This window comes from Oncorhynchus keta, chromosome 35, assembly GCF_023373465.1.
Source record: "Oncorhynchus keta strain PuntledgeMale-10-30-2019 chromosome 35, Oket_V2, whole genome shotgun sequence".
NCBI lineage: Eukaryota > Metazoa > Chordata > Actinopteri > Salmoniformes > Salmonidae > Oncorhynchus > Oncorhynchus keta.
In genome coordinates this window covers 64393552-64400757 of record NC_068455.1, presented here as the reverse complement: position 1 = coordinate 64400757, position 7206 = coordinate 64393552, and the positions used below count along the sequence as shown (strand labels likewise).

Sequence of the window (7206 nt, the reverse complement as noted above, 5' to 3'; positions counted from 1 at the left end):
TGTGAGAGACATATGTTCTCACAGGCATGGCGTTTCCTGTCGAGGCTAGCTATCTACCCCTTGACACATAAGATACTCAGATAGATAGGTTGCATTGGAAACTCTCTTTTGGGGGGGGGGTACAATTGCAGCATTTCACCCATAAACCACACAACTACAACATTAAAACATTGTAGTGAATGTAAATCATTAAAAAATCAGAGGAAATAGCATAATAGAGGTAGTAAAGCTTGACTTGATCTGTTAATATTTGTGAAACCTTCTAAAGACAAGCAAATGTGTGGTTGAAATGCTAATACTGTCTAAAGGCTTTGGATGGTTTCATATAAATCTACTTGAGGCTACCCTCCAATGGCACCACAAACTGGCAACATCTACATATGTGGAGAGAGACAACCGAAGGAGAGTTTGAATTCAGTCCTTATTTAAAAAAAAGGAGGATATGTATTCCCTGCCGGCATCATTATCAGGAAAAGGTGGCTCAAAAGCTTTGAACTGGTTGCGTGTTGGGGGTGTAGCCCATCATAGTGTTAGCGCCACAGCACGCAATCATTAACAACAGGTTCGAAGGCAAAGCTTCAAACGAGAGTTATCATTGAGAGATGATCAGTGAGAACCATCAGTGAGATTGCAAAGGCATTCTAATGCTATATGCTACCCAACATGACAGGAAGGGACAAATAAACATGTATGTAGCCTAATTACATTGTAATTACAAGCAAACGAATCGCTTGTTTTTTTTCACGTTAACTGTGAAATATGGAAATAATTCCTACATTCTCGACAACCGAGAGAGCGATGTGCTTACCTGTTATGTGGTATAAAGGGTAGCAAGATTCCAAGGGGGGTTTTCAAAAGGGATCCTCTTTGACTTCCAGATCGCTGTCACGCCGTTCCTCTAGATAGGGAAATATTGAAGCATAGTCCTTTGGAGAAGGAGACGGTTTTAGAAAGCTTCCCTGGTTCTGTTTAACGACAACACCCGCTCAATCCCGGTAGATTGACCGGACTACCACATTCTGATGAGGGACAGGGAGACAACGACGAAAGGAAAAGGCTACCAACAAATAAAGCCTATTGCTGCGTGAGGCGCATTACACACGAGATGAAGGCATGTAGACTGATTTTGGAATCATTCTTCCAGCTTTGGCTTTTCATCTGACGAGTCTCTATATATATCTTTATAACTCATTTTCTGACAATGAAATTATATCTAGTCTAATTCCTCGTCTACATACATTGGCAACAGTGATTTTGCAAGCAGGTTGATTTTCAACCCCCCAAAAACATCCCCGCTTGCCCTTTGCGGGTGGAGAGGATAGCTCAAACGACAGTTTAAATAGCGAGGACGATTTGAATCATAGTGGTGCTTGCCTGCTTCGTCTCTGGGCAATAGCGGTGGTTTCCCGTTATTCCCCTCCGACCGGTTATAGCCATGCACCGAAAAGATGCTGCGCTTGTGCGATTGCTTCTTTAGCTCGCTCACGTTGCCTCTCGGCGGGGCGCGTGCACAATGTCCTAGCAAGTTGTGTCGCTGTGACAACGCTCGAGCATCCCTACGTTCTCTCCGGCCCTCTAGAATCCAGATTGTTGCTTTTCTTTTCCAATGTTTTATCTTTACCCCATCAGATGTATTAGCATTTCTGTACAGTACTACTGGTTCAAACGGAAGAAAATCTTCTCTTCCAAAATAGCGGGCAGCACTAGCCTACCCATTCCCCCTCCGTTAAAGCAGACTATAGAAGAGCCTAAATCATGTTGGTACTTTTTTTTTTGTCGGTCTAACTCCTTTCACGTCAGTGTCCTCCTTCCCCGGTGAAATCTGCATCAGGGTGACGTCAAAGAATGTTAAAGCGATACAAACCCATTTTATATCCCCCATTCCTCCCCATGGGATAAATCATCCCCGCAGGTTATAGTCATGAATCTTGTTCTGGAGGCAGTTTTCCCGAGAGGTCACTAGCTGGCCCAGTCACAATGTCATAACATCTGATTTTAAGCCTACCCCTAACCTTAAATTAAGACCAAGAAGCACATTTTTTATTTCATTAATTTCTACATATAGGCAATTTAGATTTTTCAGCTGGCCTATCTAATGGGAAATCACTAAATTCTGCCTAAAGGACAAGACTTGTGACATTAAACATCAGCCTGCGTAATCTCAATGGGATCCATGCTGTCCCATCACTAGTTGTATATTTGTCTGACTATTCCATCCATTTTTCTATGTTTTTCTGTGGGAGAAAACCTCAATACTACACAGTGACTGGATCTGCTGTAGCCCATCTGCTGTAGCCCATCATTGATGATGTTGTTGCACCTGTTCTATTGGATCGACACTCTTAGAAAAAAGGTGCTATCTAGAACCTAAAAGGGTTCTCCGGCTGTCCCCATAGGAGAACCCTATGAATAACCATTTTTGGTTCCAGGTAGAACCCTTTTGGGAGTGGAAGTGTGCCCCACCCTTTCCACCCTTTCCACAGAGGGTTCAACATGGAACCCAAAAGGGGTTTGGTACCAAAATAGGTTCTACGTGGAACCAAAAAGTGTTTGCCAATGGGGACAGCCGAAGAACCCTTTTGGAAAATGTTTTTCTTAGAGTGTAGTGCAACAGAAGCACATGCCTCTTAATCTAGTAACACAGCCAAACATCTGGCATGAAAAGGCTCCAAAATGATTCCCATGACACGGAGCACGGCTAAAGCCTGACAAATATTACCTGAGAGAGAACGCTTCAATGTCAGTCAGGTTCATCCGTCCCCATCTTTACATTATACATTCTGATAGAGGCAATGGCAACTAAATGAACAATCAGTATTTCTGTCACTCTGATGTCTAATTCTGAGACTATATTTACATTTACATTTAAGTCATTTAGCAGACGCTCTTATCCAGAGCGACTTACAAATTGGTGCATACACCTTATGACAACCAGTGGAACAGCCACTTGCATCTAAATCTTGTTGGGGGAGAAGGGGGGTGAAGGATTACTTACCCTTACTTACCCTATCCTAGGTATTCCTTGAAGAGGTGGGGTTTCAGGTGTCTCCGGAAGGTGGTGATTGACTCCGCTGTCCTGGCGTCGTGAGGGAGTTTGTTCCACCATTGGGGGCCAGAGCAGCGAACAGTTTTGACTGGGCTGAGCGGGAACTGTACTTCCTCAGTGGTAGGGAGGCGAGCAGGCCAGAGGTGGATGAACGCAGTGCCCTTGTTTGGGTGTAGGGCCTGATCAGAGCCTGGAGGTACTGAGGTGCCGTTCCCCTCACAGCTCCGTGGCGAGCACCATGGTCTTGTAGCGGATGCGAGCTTCAACTGGAAGCCAGTGGAGAGAGCGGAGGAGCGGGGTGATGAGAGAACTTGGGAAGGTTGAACACCAGACGGGCTGCGGCGTTCTGGATGAGTTGTAGGGGTTTAATGGCACAGGCAGGGAGCCCAGCCAACAGCGAGTTGCAGTAATCAAGACGGGAGATGACAAGTGCCTGGATTAGGACCTGCGCCGCTTCCTGTGTGAGGCAGGGTCGTACTCTGCGGATGTTGTAGAGCATGAACCTACAGGAACGGGACACCGCCTTGATGTTAGTTGAGAACGTCAGGGTGTTGTCCAGGATCACGCCAAGGTTCTTAGCGCTCTGGGAGGAGGACACAATGGAGTTGTCAACCGTGATGGCGAGATCATGGAACGGGCAGTCCTTCCCGGGAGGAAGAGGAGCTCCGTCTTGCTGAGGTTCAGCTTGAGGTGGTGATCCGTCATCCACACTGATATGTCTGCCAGACATGCAGAGATGCGATTCGCCACCTGGTCATCAGAAGGGGGAAAGGAGAAGATTAATTGTGTGTCGTCTGCATAGCAATGATAGGAGAGACCATGTGAGGTTATGACAGAGCCAAGTGACTTGGTGTATAGCGAGAATAAGAGAGGGCCTAGAACAGAGCCCTGGGGGACACCAGTGGTGAGAGCGCGTGGTGAGGAGACAGATTCTCGCCACGCCACCTGGTAGGAGCGACCTGTCAGGTAGGACGCAATCCAAGCGTGGGCCGCGCCGGAGATGCCCAACTCGGAGAGGGTGGAGAGGAGGATCTGATGGTTCACAGTATCGAAGGCAGCCGATAGCTTTAGCAGTGCGGAGCGCCTCCGTGATACAGAGAAGAGCAGTCTCAGTTGAATGACTAGTCTTGAAACCTGACTGATTTGGATCAAGAAGGTCATTCTGAGAGAGATAGCGGTAGAGCTGGCCAAGGACGGCACGCTCAAGAGTTTTGGAGAGAAAAGAGAGAAGGGATACTGGTCTGTAGTTGTTGACATCGGAGGGATCGAGTGTAGGTTTTTTCAGAAGGGTGCAACTCTCGCTCTCTTGAAGACGGGAGGGACGTAGCCAGCGGTCAGGGATGAGTTGATGAGCGAGGTAAGGTAAGGGAGAAGGTCTCCGGAAATGGTCTGGAGAAGAGAGGAGGGGATAGGGTCAAGCGGGCAGGTTGTTGGGCGGCCCGGCCGTCACAAGACGCGAGATTTCATCTGGAGAGAGAGGGGAGAAAGAGGTCAGAGCATAGGGTAGGGCAGTGTGAGCAGAACCAGCGGTGTCGTTTGACTTAGCAAACGAGGATCGGATGTCATCGACCTTCTTTTCAAAATGGTTGACGAAGTCATCTGCAGAGAGGAGGAGGGAGGGGGAGGATTCAGGAGGGAGGAGAAGGTGGCAAAGAGCTTCCTAGGGTTAGAGGCAGATGCTTGGAATTTAGAATGGTAGAAAGTGGCTTTAGCAGCAGAGACAGAGGAGGAAAATGTAGAGAGGAGGGAGTGAAAGGATGCCAGGTCCGCAGGGAGGCGAGGTTTTCCTCCATTTCCGCTCGGCTGCCCGGAGCCCTGTTCTGTGAGCTCGCAATGAGTCGTCGAGCCACGGAGCGGGAGGGGAGGACCGAGCCGGCCTGGAGGATAGGGGACATAGGGAGTCAAAGGATGCAGTAAGGGAGGAGAGGAGGGTTGAGGAGGCAGAATCAGGAGATAGGTTGGAGAAAGTTTGAGCAGAGGGAAGAGAAGATAGGATGGAAGAGGAGAGAGTAGCGGGGGAGAGAGAGCGAAGATTGGGACGGCGCGATACCATCCGAGTAGGGGCAGTGTGGGAAGTGTTGGATGAGAGCGAGAGGGAAAAGGATACAAGGTAGTGGTCGGAGACTTGGAGGAGTTGCAATGAGGTTAGTGGAAGAACAGCATCTAGTAAAGATGAGGTCAAGCGTATTGCCTGCCTTGTGAGTAGGGGGGGAGGGTGAGAGGGTGAGGTCAAAAGAGGAGAGGAGTGGAAAGAAGGAGGCAGAGAGGAATGAGTCAAAGGTAGACGTGGGGAGGTTAAAGTCGCCCAGAACTGTGAGAGGTGAGCCGTCCTCAGGAAAGGAGCTTATCAAGGCATCAAGCTCATTGATGAACTCTCCGAGGAACCTGGAGGGCGATAAATGATAAGGATGTTAAGCTTGAAAGGGCTGGTAACTGTGACAGCATGGAATTCAAAGGAGGCAATAGACAGATGGGTAAGGGAGAAAGAGAGAAAGACCACTTGGGAGAGATGAGGATCCCGGTGCCACCACCCCGCTGACCAGAAGCTCTCGGGGTGTGCGAAACACGTGGGCGGACGAGGAGAGAGCAGTAGGAGTAGCAGTGTTATCTGTGGTGATCCATGTTTCCGTCAGTGCCAAGAAGTCAAGGGACTGGAGGGAGGCATAGGCTGAGATGAACTCTGCCTTGTTGGCCGCAGATTGGCAGTTCCAGAGGCTACCAGAGACCTGGAACTCCACGTGGGTCGTACGCGCTGGGACCACCAGGTTAGGGTGGTCGCGGCCACGCGGTGTGGAGCGTTTGTATGGTCTGTGCAGAGAGGAGAGAACAGGGATAGACAGACACATAGTTGACAGGCTACAGAAAAGGCTACGCTAATGCAAGGAAATTGGAATGACAAGCGGACTACACGTCTCGAATGTTCAGAAAGTTAAACTTACGTAGCAAGAATCTTATTGACTAAAATGATTAAAATGATACAGTACTGCTAAAGTAGGCTAGCTGGCAGTAGCTGCGTTGTTGACACTACACTAATCAAGTCGTTCCGTTGAGTGTAATAATTCTACAGTGCTGCTATTCGGGGCTAGCTGGCTAGCTAGCAGTGTTGTTTACGTTACGTTGAGTTAAAAGAACGACAATAGCTGGCTAGCTAACCTAGGGAATCGGTCTAGACTACACAATTATCTTTGAAACAAAGACGGCTATGCAGCTAGCCACGATCAAACAAATCAAACCGCTGCACTGCAATGAAACGAAAATGTGAAACCACCTGACCGGGTTGTTGAATTCAAAACAGCAGACGTTGGCTAGCTGTTAGCAGTTAGCTGTTGGCTAGCTAGCAGAGTCTCCTACGTTAAGGACGACAAATAGCTGGCTAGCGAACCTCAGTGAATTAAGATAATCACTCCAAGGCTACACACACTAAACTACACAATTATCTTGGAAACAAAGACAGCTATGTAGCTAGTTAACACTGAACTAATCAAGTCGTACAGTTGAGTGAATAGCACTACAGTGATGCTAATCTGTGTGCGTTAGCTAGCTCCTGGGCGAATAGCAGTGAAGGCTACTATATAAAGGCTCGTACATGCTCATAGGAAGTAATAAAGCCCTGTAGGCTACCTGCAGACTCATTTTATACAATAAGAGAGAGCTACACCCAGCTACAACCTTGAGTCGACAGATGTTGGTGGATGTTCTGTTCTCTCACCTCACCTCCTCTCCATCTCAACCCACCAGGGAGGAAAAGAGACACGGCAGAGGTAGAGAGGGGGACAGGTCGACTGGCACGGTTATCTCCACTATCAAGACAGATTGTTTATAGTCATTGGATGTGTTGGATGTATATTCCCCAGTGACATTTCATTGGGTCACCTAGCTAGTTCACATAGGGGAGGGAGGGGACACACACTTAACCATACACACACACGGACACAAACAAACACAAACACCTACACACACAGTAAACACACAAAAACCTACATCAGACACACAAACACACACCAACGTTGGACACACAAACATGGACAGATACACACACCCCGTGATAGACCCAGGGCAGCCATCAGAGGTAATGGACCACCAGAGATAGCTGAATAGCTGACAGCTGAGCCCCCCTATATTAAAACATCTCCCCACCTTTGCTACACCATACCCTCCAC

At 48.1% G+C, this 7206-nt stretch overlaps 1 protein-coding gene across 4 annotated transcripts in view; it reads right to left on the bottom strand.

Annotated features, from left to right (window-relative positions):
* Positions 1–1776, bottom strand: part of LOC118378858 (neuroligin-2-like) — a 357211-nt gene extending 355435 nt beyond the window's left edge. For all 4 annotated transcript variants that reach the window (XM_052497269.1, XM_052497270.1, XM_052497271.1 and 1 more), the window contains exon 1: positions 809–1776. The gene's annotated coding sequence lies outside the window, so the exon portion shown is untranslated. The remainder of the gene's footprint in view (positions 1–808) is intronic.
* Positions 1777–7206: the final 5430 nt, after the last annotated feature.